The 14,245-nt window shown below is 34.2% G+C and overlaps 1 long non-coding RNA gene across 1 annotated transcript in view; it reads right to left on the bottom strand.

Moving 5' to 3' along the window:
* Positions 1-13,619, bottom strand: part of LOC143679311 (uncharacterized) — a 117,640-nt gene extending 104,021 nt beyond the window's left edge. Inside the window, exon 1 of the long non-coding RNA XR_013173642.1 lies at positions 13,539-13,619. This is a non-coding gene — a long non-coding RNA (uncharacterized LOC143679311). The remainder of the gene's footprint in view (positions 1-13,538) is intronic.
* Between the last annotated feature and the right edge of the window lie 626 nt (positions 13,620-14,245).

The following is a 14,245-nucleotide window of genomic DNA, read 5'->3' as shown; positions in this document are numbered from 1 at the left end:
TTCTGACAGTCACAAAATAAGATATGGAGACACTGCTAATGAAATACACATGTTCATCATGACCAACAGAAAGAAAACTGTTTGTTCTGTACAACCATGCACATTATCAGGATAGATATTTTGTAACTTCTGAATTTTATTGTTTTGACACATCTGTTTGATATTCAGTAACAAGGAGTTTTCTTATTTGTCAGGAAACAAATCAGTAACAGACTTGTCACAAATTCGTCACATGGCGACAGGCAATCAACCATTTTTCACCGTTACACACCCTTCCAAAGCCCAACAGGTAGAGTCAATGAAATACAAAAACACAAATCATATATCAGCGTCTAAAACTTAGAAGGATCTCTGCCTTCCACATTTCATAAACCTCGAGGCAAGTCTGCCAATTTGGGTACAGACAGAACGGTGGTCAGGAAAGAATGAGCCACCTTGTCTTATTAAAGAACTTGGAAAGTAAGAGAGGGAAATTTGGCAAAGGCTCACAACCATTTCTTAATTCTAAAGGGAAAGCACAGGCAACAGAAGGAAACCAGTATGGTAGCAAGGCTTCTTTTCTTACAAAAAAATGAACAGAAAAGCCACATGACAGGGCTTCTTCCTAAAGAGACCATATAACAGTTTGGCAGGGCACCATTTGAATAAGGCGGGTAGCAAAAAATCTGTGTGGTCAGAATTCACCTGACTGGAGTGATAAGTACATTAAAGTCTTCAAAGTCCACCTGGCTCTCTAGAACAGGTGCTGGCCACATGCAGAGATGGGGACCTGGGAAAACGTGCCCAATCTCCCTAGCAAGTGTGTGAGCACAGCTGGGTTTCTTCCCAAATACAGAAAATCATCAGGCCTGCGAAAAGGTATAATAGTGTAAAAGAAGGGGCTACCCTGAAGAATCAAAGGAAATGTCACCGTCTGAAATAGAGCACGGCAGAGTGGTTCAAAAATATCTGTTCTGGATTTTCTAAAATTTGGCACAGTCACAGTGCAAAAGGATTGAGCTATAATCAGCCAAGAGTATTTAAAGATAAAAATAATGGCCGTGAATTAAAATGTGACAGACAAAGAGAAACATGGTAAACTCTAGAACTAATGAAATGAACTGAATAACATACACAAGGAATTCATCCCAAATTCTAAGGAGACAGATGAACATTTGAAAAGAAATAGGCAGACCTGACATAATCAGATTTCCAGTGTGGGAAAACACACACACACAAATTTTCAGAGCTGAATAAATAACCTACCTGCAGATAAATAGAGAGGATTTTCTAAGTACCAGGGGCACTTGATAAAAAGACCAACACATATTCAGATAAAAATTTAGAATTGCAATAATAGAAAGATGAACAAAATCCGAGGAGAGGATAAATGAAATTGTTTAAAACTATACTGTTATTTTAAATGTTTCTACCCAGCGACAATAGCAAAAGGCAATAGTGAAAAGTCCACAATATTTGAGAAGGGAAAGAAAATACATTTTTTTTTTCTCAAGAATCTTCTATCAGCTTGTCTTTATGCTTAATGGCTGGTTCAAAATAATCATAGACATAAAGGGCTAGAAAAGATTAGCACCCGTGTATATGTTTATAATGTACCTAAAGACCAAGCAATTCATCAAAACAAAGAATCTAAACAATGAAAAAGTACAGGATGATGATGGTCAGTAAAAACTCCTGAAATAATTATTTAGTTTTTTAAAGTATGGCTATTTTGATTATAACTTAATGCAACTTAAAAAAAGAAAACCTTGAACTAGGATATATAATATGCAACAAAATAAAACGTAATCACACTATTCTGAGTCAAATGTAAATTTGATCAGTAAAAACTATAAATTCGGGAGTAAAGATTGGAAGAGATTTAGTATCAGTTGATGTCTTAGGCAGGAGAAGAACCAGATGCTGTTGTTGGTAAATAGAAAAAAAATAGGTATGTTTTGGAAACATTTGCAGACAAAGGTTAGTCGAAAAAAATGGAAAGTTGCCCTCTGTGCTGGTTTGAAAGGAAGTATGCCCCCTAGAAAAGCCATGTTTTAATCAAAATCCCATTTCATAAAGGTAGAATAATTCCTATTCAATACTGTATGTTTGAAACTGTAATCAGATCATCTCCCTGGAGATGTGATTTAGCCAAGAGTGGTTGCTAAACTGGATTAGGTGACGACGTGTCTCCACCCATTTGGGTGGGTCTTGATTGGCTCATTGGCGCTCTATAAAAGAGGAAATATTTGGGAGAATGAGAGATTCAGAAAGAGCAGCACCACAAAGCAGAGAGTCCACCAGCCAGCAATCTTTAGAAATGAAGAAAGAAAATGCCTCCCGGGGATCTTCATGAAACAGGAAGCCAGAAGAGAAAGCTAGCAGATGATGCCGAGTTTGCCATGTACCCTTCCAGCTGAGAGAGAAGCCCTGACTGTGTTCGCCATGTGCCTTCTCACTGGAGAGAGAAACCCTAAACTTCATTGGCTTTCTTGAATCAAGGTATCTTTTCCTGGATGCCTTTGATTGGACATTTCTATAGACTTGTTTTAATTGGACATTTTCTTGGCCTTAGAACTATAAACTAGCAACTTATTAAATTCCCTTTTTTAAAAAGCCATTCTGTTTCTGGTACATTGCATTCCGGCAGCTAGCAAACTAGAACACCCTCCAAATCAATAGACAAAAAAGGATGAAAACAATAGGAAATGAGAGAAAAGATAATGCGAGTTTGGAAGACTAAGCATACCTATTTACCCAATCAAACTAAATTCATTATAGCACCAAATAAAGACACAGACTCTGAGAACATGGCAGAGAAAATCAAAATCCAGCAATATGCTCTTTTTAAAAAACACATACCTGAAATAAAGCCACAGAGAAGGGCTAAAAATGGTCAAAAATACATAACGCAAATCCAAAACAAACTTGTACTTGAATGCCTATCACCGTGTAAATAAGAATGAAATCCTCGATATGATTTTCATATATCCATAGACCTTTGTTAAATAATTCGAGACATTTCCATTTGAATGGGCATTATTTTTAAAATCCCCTTTTAGCATACTACAGAGATACAAGAAAGTCAGAAAAGATATTAAATCGGAAAAGCAGATTACAAAAATCATGGTCAGACTGCTCTTGATTTCACATCTCCTTAGTTTCATCTGGGTGGTGGATATAGGAGTCATTTTTTTATTTTTTTCTGAGATAGATTAGATAGGTACATAGATATAGATAGGTAGGTAGATAGGTAGATAGATAGATAGATAGATAGATAGATAGATAGATAGATAGATAGATAGATAGATAGATAGAATATACAGCTTTCTTTGATATAAGGAAAATTAAGTAAGGGGAAGGTAAGCATTGCCCATAACAAAAGAAGTGTGGAAATTCCTGGCTAAGATTTCTAGGATGAGTAGTTCTGGAGCTATTCCAACAAGAGCAACTTCAAATAGAGCAAATATTACCATTTTATTTATAGGTTTGTAAGTTCCAGTCTCATTTTCTCTCTCTTTCATTAATGTTATATTCAGCCACTAAAAGTGAAGGAAAGTGAATAAAGGTAAATTTGAAATATAACAACAGCTCACACAAAACAGTTTAAGAGCAACCTCAGAAATTGCTTTGTATAAATATAACACCGCATACTTAATTGTCTCCTGCCTCTTAATGTGCAACTTACACTATTAAAGCCAATTGCTTCCTATATCCCTTATAAAAGAGAAATGTTGCTTTCTCCTCTCCAGGGACTAACCCGATAAAAAGTTTCCAACCTCAGAAATTTTCATTTATGCCTTTCTTTAAAAATCCCTCTTCTTAAACCTCAGATAGCATTTAGCATATAATAGAAATAAAAAGAGCCAAAGCACTCACTAAATCTAAACAGGTTCCATGCCCACAAAATGTCTCAACATTTTATTCAAAACACACAGATGGTAATGAGAAGAGATGATACAGATAATGCGTACACCCTGATATAATTGGAAAGTCTTTTATTTTGCCTAAGAGAGTGCTGGGAATTAAAGAGATCATTTTTGTGAATGCTCAGATTAACATGAAACAACCATCAGATGATCATTTCCTGGAAAAGTTAACATTTAAATGGCAACAATCTTTCATGGAGCTGAGAATCAGAATTAACATTTGCAAAGATATTTTTTAAAATGAAATACTGTTTTGTTTTGTTTTTTTACCCATATACAGAGGAAACCCTAGTCCTTGGTTCCTTGGTTCACAGCACATATTTGCTCCTGTTTATACCATGTCCCTCTCATAGGTTCATGGTATCATCCCTTTTTATCTCCCTTGATAAAGACTCATCTAATGTAGTTGGGGTATTACGTTAAAATGCATGTGGCTTTGTATAACATGTAGTGTCGTTGTGTGTTTTCAATTCATTCTCTTTCGATTTTCATTAAACGCTATTTCTGAGTCTATTTTTGTAACTTAAACTTCTGCCTGTAAACACCATATATTATTCCACCTTTTAGTAGTAGTGCATAACTTAGTGGTAGACACTTCAAATCTTACAGTCATCATAAATGAATGCCATAATTCCTATCTTTCTAGAGACTTGGTGGATATTTATAATTATTCCCTATGTCTCTAAATATTTAATATACCATAGGTATCTATCTATCCCTCTATCATCTATCCGTACTGTATACTTTAGACGTATAAGTAATATACATACATACAGTGCATATATATATATATATATATATATATATATATATATGTATGAACAAATACAGCCACATATGATTAAAGAGAAGAATTGTTGGTTAGAAGCATAAGAAATATGCATTCTGCATTCCACTATATACTTAAACTGCCTGATCACTTAACAGCATGTCATATTGTTTGCAGTTACACAGTGCAATGGATTTTCTTTCTCTCTACCTCTTTGAAAATAAATTTGAAAAGCCCCTCCTTTCCAATTTTTATGATTCTGATATAAAGACCATAAGGGTTATTTAATTTGCATTTCTCTTATCACAAGTTCAAGCATATTTTCAGATATTTACTTGCCTTTAAGCTACCCTTTCTGTGATTTGCCTACTCATAACCTTTTCCCATGATTTACTGATTATTTTAGTCGTTGCATTTTTTTTTAGTCATTGTATTTTGAATTGCCAGAGTTCCTCATATATTCTAGGTACCAATCTGTTTTAGGTACTGAAAATATTTTATTGCAGTACATGATTCATCTGTAAATTTAGTGGAACATTTTATAAATTTGCCTGCTGTAAAATGTGTCATTTTTTTTTTAATTTTTTTTTTTTTTTTTTTTTTTTTTTTTACATGGGCAGGCACCAGGAATCAAACCCGGGTCCTCGGGCTTGGCAGGCAAGCATTTTTACCTGCTGAGCCACTGTGGCCCGCCCAAATGTGCCATTTTTTAATTTTCTGATTTGCGCATTACAAGGCTTATCAACAAAATGTATTCCAACCCGAACTCATAAAGGTACTTTCTACCATTTTCTTCTGTTAGCTTTTTTGTTTTACTTTCACAATTAGATCTAATCCATCTGAAGTTCACCTTTCATATGGTGAATAGGTTCTCCATTCTCTATGTAATAAAATAGTTTTTCAGACACTATTCAACAGTTCATCCTCTCCTCCAATAGTTTGCAGTGTCACTATATTTCAAATTCTTTTATTCAAGTGGCTCTATTTTGAGCTCTATATCCTTTACTATTGCTCTATCCATTAGTTACTAAGCCTACACAATACTAATTTTTATTACAATAACTATAAACTGTGTCTTAAGGTCTGACAAGATAAGCCCTACTTTCTTGGTTCTTCTTTTAAAACATGTCCTAGTTCATTGTTGATGCTTATTAGGCCCCAAATTTAGAATGATTGTATTGGGTTCCTTTAGGAATCCAGTCGGATACTTCCTTTAATGTTCACTGTGTATTTCTTCCTTATAAGAACAGTAATAGATTTTTAATATTTTTCTATGAATACATTTATGCATTCTTGGTTAATTCCTAAATAACTTTTAAAAATTGTATTTGCTATCATGTACTATACTTTATTTTCTATTTTATTTTATGGGTGAAAGTTATAATTTTTGTGTTGAATAAATCTGCCAAACATATTATTCAGTCTAATTTTTGCTGAGTCTGTTAGATTTTCTATGAAGATGAAATCTATATCTGAAAATGAAAAATTCTACCTCATCCAAGTATTTCAATTGTGTTAGCAAGTTAAGGAACTTCCCCTCTATTTCTAGATTATAAAGCATTGTTTGAAATCAGTCAAATGTTTGCTTATATTTTTTTGAGATAATCATGTGAAGCTATGGGCATGATAAATTACAGTAACAGCTTTTCTAAAACTAAATTATCTTTGCATTCATGATCATCCCTACTTTATGAGAACACATTATTGTGTAAATACTGTGGATTTAATAAACTAATATTAAATTTAGAGTTTTTTGCAGCCATGTTCATAAGTGAAATATACCCAGAATTGATTTTCTTATGATGTGTTTTATAGTTATAAATAAAGTTTATACTAGACTTATAAAATTGGCTGTTAGAAATGAATTATTTTCTTATTATTAATAATGGTACATATAAGCCACAGATTAACTCTCTTTTTTATTTGTTGAAATTTACATATAAAAGAAACTAAGCCCTGAACTTTTGTGAGAACAGTAAGGGTGGGTAGTGAAGTTTTTACTCTTTTATTATATGATTTATTTTTCCTCCAAGAGTAGATTTTATTTTTCTTCTAGTAATTTATCCATTTTTGCTAGAATGAGGTCTAGCCAATTCTTAGTTACATTATTTCATTTTCTGTATCTCTGATGTCAATAGTTCTTTGTTATTTCCCATCAATAATCAATTATAATCAATCTCACAGGAAATTTATAGTGGAAAAATCTGCAAACCTTAATTCCCTTTCCATAGACATAGCATAAATTAGCTGTTCCTCATAATTATAACCCAAAATATAATTATTGGAAACATATTTTCCAAGTTAGTAATTGTATACAGCTTCCTAAATGTCTGGGCATAATATAATATAATAAATATTTGTATTATTTAATAAAAGAAAAATGACTCAATGTATATTGGCTAAATATTATTTATGTGCCATATCTTTCACAATAGTTGCTCAACTATTTCTCCCAACAATTTTGAGAGAAGCATTTTCTAAAGGATAAAAATGGAGGCTCAAAGAAAGCTGCCATTTCCAAAATCATACTGGCTCTATATCCTGAAATTAGGATTGTTAACACTTGTCTATTTGATTCTAAGCCAAACTTCTTTTCACGACATTATCATTTCCTAAATTATATATTCTATAGATGTTACTATATGTGACATGCAAAGGACACAAGTTTCATTGTTTAGTCTTCTTGGAAGTGATCCATTAATACCTACCCTTTCCTGGATTCAGCTTTTCTTGATCTCTTACCTCAAATTCGGATTACATGTCAATAAATTTTGTGCTTTCTCATTTAAACTCTAGAGAGAAATCATCTGATTCATAGCCAAGCTTGTGTCTTTGTTTCCCTTAGATCAGGGATGTACCCCAGAAGTAGTATCTGAAGCTTTTAAAAAATATTTTTATTAATAAAACAACATAAAAACATATAAGTATTCTTAACACATGAACATTCCATACATGGTATACAATCAGTGGCTCACAATATCATCACATAGTTGTATATTCATCACCATGATCATTTTTTGAACATTTGCATCTCTCCAGAAAAAGAAATTAAAAAGAAAAAACTCATAAATCCCACACCCCTTACCCCCCCTCTCATTGACCACTAGTATTTCCATCTACCCAATTTATTTAAACCTTTGTTCCCCCTATTATTTATTTTTAATTCCATATTTTTTACTCACCTGTCTATTCCCTAGTTAAAAGGAACATCAGACACAAGGTTTTCACAATCACACAATCTCTCAGCCATTGCCGCTTTATTTCGTCTCATTTCTCTCTTCCCCCTTTTGGTCAAGAAGTGTTTCTCAATCCCTTGATGCCGGTCTATCTCATCCCTGGATTTCTGTCTCACATTGCCAGGGAGATCTACACCCTTAGGGGTCATGTTCCACGTAGGAGGGAAAGCAGTGAGTTCACGTGCTAAGTTGGCTTAGAGAGAGAAAGGCCACATTTGAGCTACAAAAGAGGTTCCCTGGGGGTGACTCTTAGACAGTCTTTTCTGAAATTAAAAAAAAAAAAAAAAAAGCTGTAAATGCTTGGAACATGCTTTTACATCCCAAGGTAATGCAAAGGAGCCAAATAAAAAGTTGTTTGTTGGCCAGTTTTCCTTAATTACATTAGGACCCAGTTTTGCCAATCTGCCACACAGAAGAGCAGATAAGAAACATACATTTCATCAAGTAAAGTAGAATATATGTTGGCAGAGAAATAGCAATGCAATTTTAAGTATATTAGCAGATTATCTACCCTGTCAAAAATGAGAAAAGTTAATCTAAGAGAAAGAGAGTGATGAGAAATGTTACGATATATGCTCATTGATACCTATAATAATTTCAAGTCAAAAAGAGTCTAATCATGAAATGTGAACTTCCTGATAGTCACAGGTAGATTGTCTATAAAAATAGATTCCGTGCCTTTCTTCTTTAAGTTACCAATGAGATTAGTTTTCCAGTGAGATCCAATTGCCATAAATTCTGCTCATTGCAGGAAAAAAATCTCTTCCACTTTTCCTTTTAAGAGCCTTCGTGGAGTAAATATGTTTAAAAATTGCCTAGGATGTAGAGAAAAAGAAATGGACATATACATAAAGAAGGTAACTAATAGCTGAATACTGATCCTATCTATGTGCTTTGGATTTTTACCAAGCATCCCTTAAAAAGCAGAGGTAGCCCACTTTTTCAGTTTTAGTAAACTACTGACATTGTACTTTATATCCCCCCAATATAAGCCATTTCACAACTTTTCTTTCTTTTTATGTTATTAATCTATAATTTCCTTAAGTAAAATTCAACCATTTGGTATTCAGATTAGAAATTAAGAATTAAAATTATCTGTATTAGCAAGCAGCATTTTCCAGGTAAACAGAAATCCCTAAGAAATACATACACATATACACACAATTTTTCTCTAATAAAAGGATTTTGCAAGATTCAGGATACTAAATAAATATAAAAAATCATTTATGCTTCTATACCATTTCTATTTAATTACATAGCAGAAATTGACAAAACGATCATAAATTTCATAGGGAAATGGAAGAGACTCACAATAGTCAAAATAATCTTGAAAATGAAGAACAAATTTGGAGGACTCACATGTTCCAATTTAAATACTAGGATATCAATGGAGGAAAAAAGATTCTTCAACAAATGACGTGGGACAATAGGATAATCATATGCAAAAGAATGAGTTTCGGCCCCTACTTCACACAATATACAAAAATCAAGTCAAAATGGACAAAAAACCAGAAGAATCCAAATGATAAAAGTGTTAGAAGACAAATGTAAATCTTCATGACTTCGGATTAGGCAAAGGTTTCTTGAATATGACACCAAAAGCACAATCAGTCAAAGAAAAATAGATAAATTGGACTTCATTAAAAAACAAAAACTTCTGTGCTTCAAATGATACTATTAAGACAACGAAAAATCAACCCAAAGAATTGGAAGAAATATTTTAATACAATTTTGATAAGAGTTTGTATCCACAATATATAAAGAACTCTTGCAGCTTCACAATAAAACAATAAAAATTCAAGGAAAATAAGTGAGTGAAAATTTGAAGAGACATTTCCCCAAAGAAGATATAAAATGGTCCATAAGCATATAACAAGATGCTTAACCTCATTAGCTATTAAGAAATGCCAATCAAAACCACAATGCATTCCATGTGAGAGCCCTGGGCCAATTCCCAGCCCAAGCACCCCCAAAACAAACAAACAAACAAAAACACCACAATGCAAAACATTATACCATTTAGTATGTTTAGAATAATAATAATAGTAGTAGTAAAATAAAAAGCATGGTGAGGAGGTGAGAAAAATGGAACCCTCACACATGGCCAGTGGGAACATAAAAATGGTGCAGCCACTTCGGAATATGATTTGGCAATTCTTCTAAAGTTTAAACTTAAAGTTACAATACAGACCAGCAATTTTGCTAATAGATATATGGCTGAGAAAAATGGAAACATTTGTCCAAACTAACCTTTGTACACTACAATCCAATGCAGCATTATTCACAACAGCAAAACATTGGAAACAACCAACATGTCCATTAACTGATGAAAGGATAAACAAATTATTGAATGGACATACAATGGAATATTATTGAGAATAAAAAAGAATGTCATACTGAGACATGCTAAATCATGGATGAACCTCCAAAAACACTATATTAAGTGAATGAAGCCAGACACAAAGGTCCACTTATTGTATGTGAATTATTCAGAATAGGCAAATCCAGGGAGACAGGAATTAGATCAGTGACTGCCAGGAGCAGAGGGCTGGGGAGAGGAGGCAATGTGGGGTGACTGTTAATGGGTACAGGGTTCATTTTGGAGGTGATAAACAGATTCTGGATTGAGATAGTGGTGATGTTGCACAACTGTGTGAATATACAAAAACTACTGAGTTGTATGCTTTCAAAAGGTAAACTGTATGGTATGTGTTATAAAGCAATATAAAAACAAAAATTTCAACCATTTAAAAAGTACAATTGAATTAGTTTAACAAAGATTTAGAATCATATTAGTGGTAGAGAAAAAGGGAAGGCTGATGGAATTGAGTCAAACATGGGAGAACTGATTCATTCAATCATGCCTATGTAATGAAGTCTCAATAAAATCTCTGGACACCAAAGTTCAGGTGAGATCTCTGGTTGGTAATTCCCATTGACTACTGCCATACATTGAAGTTCTGGGGAGGGTTCACTTCCTGACTCTGTAGGGAGAGAACAATGGAAGGTTTGCATTTGGGAACCAGATTAGGGTTCTCTAGGGAAACAGAACCAATAGAGATATTTCTAAATAGTATGAGATTTAATTAAATTGTCTCATGCAACCGTGGCAGTGCATGATTCCAAATCCTGGAGGGCAGGCTGCAAGTTGGAGATGAAAATTCTCTCTCCCTGACTGCTGAAAGCATCAATTCTTCTTTTAAAAGAAGAATTTTTTCTTCTTTTTCCTTCTTTAAAGCCTCAATGGATTGGATGAGACATCTCTCTTTGCTGAAGGCAATCTCCTCAGTTACTGTACATGTAACCAGTCATAAATGCAATCAACCTAATGATGATTTAAGTCCATGAATTGTCCTCACAGTAACAGGTAGGCCAGTGCTTTCTTGATCATGCAACTGAGCACCATCACTTGGCTAGGTTGACACATGAACCTCCATTCCTTCCTGTACAAGTAAGTGGACATCTGACATTTTCCTTCATACTGAAGAATTATCTTTGGCATTTTGTGTAATGCAAGTCTGCTGGCAGTGACTTCCAACATTTGCTTTTTATCTTCAGATAACAGCATTTCTCTAGGTATACTGACACTTCTAGCCATGAGCCTTCAACTTCTGCCACTCAAACTATGCACAGTTGGGGAATATAATCAGTTAAGAAAATCATGAAATTCATAGATATGGCTCTGTGTAGCTTTATCTTTCAATAATAGAATGCTTTTTGATCCTGATCTGCTTTCTCAGTGTATCCCCTAGGGGCTCCCCTGGTCCCATGTAGTTTAGTTGCCAGCCATGTATTTGGGCAGTTTGTGCCTTGAATGTGGATCTCATTCTTTCTTTGTGCTGCCGTGATTTCACTTTCAATTTCCAGCAGCTTCCCCAGCTCTGATATCTAATCTTATTAATTTTAGCTGGTAAGGCTACAGCTTTTCGCAAAGATGTTTTTGGCAGGTGTAGCCAGCACCCTCACCTTCGGGTCAGAGTCATGAATATATTGCTTCTAGTTCCAGATTTTTTTTTAGATTAAACTTCTTGAGGTGTTCTGCTTTTTGATACTTTCCAGTCTTCAAATAGCGTTTTTCTTAATTTAGTTTTTATAATTACTTTCTGCATTGGGTTACGGTAACCATGTCAGTCCTAAGCTGTTAATGTGAGCCCCTCTCGTCTGGGTTTTTGGATCATGTTTTTGCTAATATCCCTCTAGAGCTGCCAAAGGCTGGGACGGGGCTGTGCAAAGGGCCATAGCGTAATCGATTGTATCTTTGGATGCAATAAGGTATCTTCTTTCCAAACTTCACTTGGGAGAATGGACCAGAACTGCACGGCAACTTTAAAGCTACCTTATAACAGAAGTATCACCCTATTTCTTCTCTAAGGGCTGTTGATTGGATGGGCACTGGAGAGTACCATGACATTTTCCAAATCTTCCTGTTCTTCCAAACACTGATGTTCCTATTATCAAAAGATCTAGTTTTGCCACAAAACAAAAATTCTAATTTAAGTAATTTGGTATATCAGTGCATTTTGATTAGGCACAGAAGCTGACAGTAGAGATGAAATGATTTCCCTAAAAAGTTTATAGATAAATATTGTTGTTTTCGTACTGGCTTCTTGATAACATGGAGGTAGAGTCCCCAAGTCAGGTATTCAGTGTAAGTTCTAAAAGCCACAGGACACTACATATGGAGCGAACTCACCTTTGCATACCACAGATTCCTAGACTCAGATCATAGGTAAAGGAATTCCCATTGGCCCCCACTATAATTTCACATTCAACTCTGCATATTCTTTGCTTATACATCACTTGTTTTCCATTACTCACATCATTTTAGCTTGTTAAAGTTTTAACATTTGCAAAGCTAAATATCATCTACCCAGCAAAACTCAACTAAAAAGGAAAGAAGTGGAACATAAGGGCAGGGCAATCCTACCTTCTAGGAATTGAAACCAAAAAAAAATTAAAACTAAACAATCTAGAATACTTGTATCTATGTAATCTCTGCCTTTTCACTCTTTCTCATGTATTCCATATATTTTCTCCATTCCCTCCTTTTCCAAGTTGATCACCAGGCATTACATCTTCTTCTAAGGCCAATCTAGCTTACACTGTCATAGGGTAGAGACATTCTGGAATCTCTGAGGAATCTATGTCAAATTAAGCCGAAGGTATATGGAAAATAGGCAGCCTCTTTTAATGGTCTCTACAAAGGAGCCGCTATTAATGGTTTTTCAAACAAATGCTTACAGCTTGTATATTCACATCAAATCATCTGCATATGCACATCAAAAAATAAGAAATGGCAAAATAATAAGGGCATAGAAGTTGATTAATTGGTTATTAGCTCCAGTAATTGGAAATTTATTTTGAGATAAAAAAATGACTGGATATTTTCTTATTGAGATCACTATTTAGAAATATCTTCTCAATGTTGAGAAGTTTCATACCATAATTTGTATTCTAATTTAATTTTAAATTGGTCCTAAAATATAGAATAATTCCTTTTCATTGCCTTCAGTTTAATTTTCACCTCCATCTTGCATAGTTGACTATACTATGCTCTTATTTTGTCGTACTTTGTAAAACAAAGGCACATTATAAAAATGTGAGAAGTCATTATCATGTACTTACTATGCAAGACTGTGCAGTGCCCCGAGCAGCAAAGGGAAGGGAATTCTCTATACAGAGGAATTTTTGCGTGTTGCTGATACATTTCTCAAATCACAATCATTTCCATGGCAACAGACTGCGGTATCCAAACGACAAGCCCCTGTCTTCTAAGATCTTCCAGAAAAATAATTTTGTCTCTGAATTCAAAAGCCTCTTAGTCAATCACAAATATTGTCAATAATTAGCAATAACAGCAAGGGGATTTCAATTAAAGGCAAAGCAAATTGCTTTTTATTTAAATGTTCTCTTTTTAATGCATCCCAGTGTGAAAGTCCCTCTTTAAATTAGTGAAAGCATGTATAATCTCAATGCCTCCACTGGGGCTTAGAGAAATATATGAAGTCTCACTCTTTGGTTGGATTTACAAATTTAGGCCAAAATCATACTGTAGTAGGTACTTTGTAATGGCAGATAGCAATAGTAATTTAGATAATTCAGTGTATTCCATCTTTATTTAAACATCCTCCAGCTGTAAAATCTTGTCTACTAGCTTAATATATTCATGCTTATGTAAATTTAAATATAATCATAACCCTTCTAAGGTCATTTTCAAAGCAAGGATATATGCCATCTCCATTTCATTTTCTGACACCTTTTAACCTTATGGAAAAGTCCAATAAATATTCTACTAGAAAAGAGCAGAGGTCTCATCTCATTTTGGTTCTTGT

This window comes from Tamandua tetradactyla, chromosome 4 (assembly GCF_023851605.1).
Source record: "Tamandua tetradactyla isolate mTamTet1 chromosome 4, mTamTet1.pri, whole genome shotgun sequence".
Classification (NCBI taxonomy): Eukaryota; Metazoa; Chordata; class Mammalia; order Pilosa; family Myrmecophagidae; genus Tamandua; species Tamandua tetradactyla.
The sequence above is the reverse complement of the archived record's forward strand: the minus strand, read 5'-3'. Positions and strand labels throughout refer to the sequence as shown.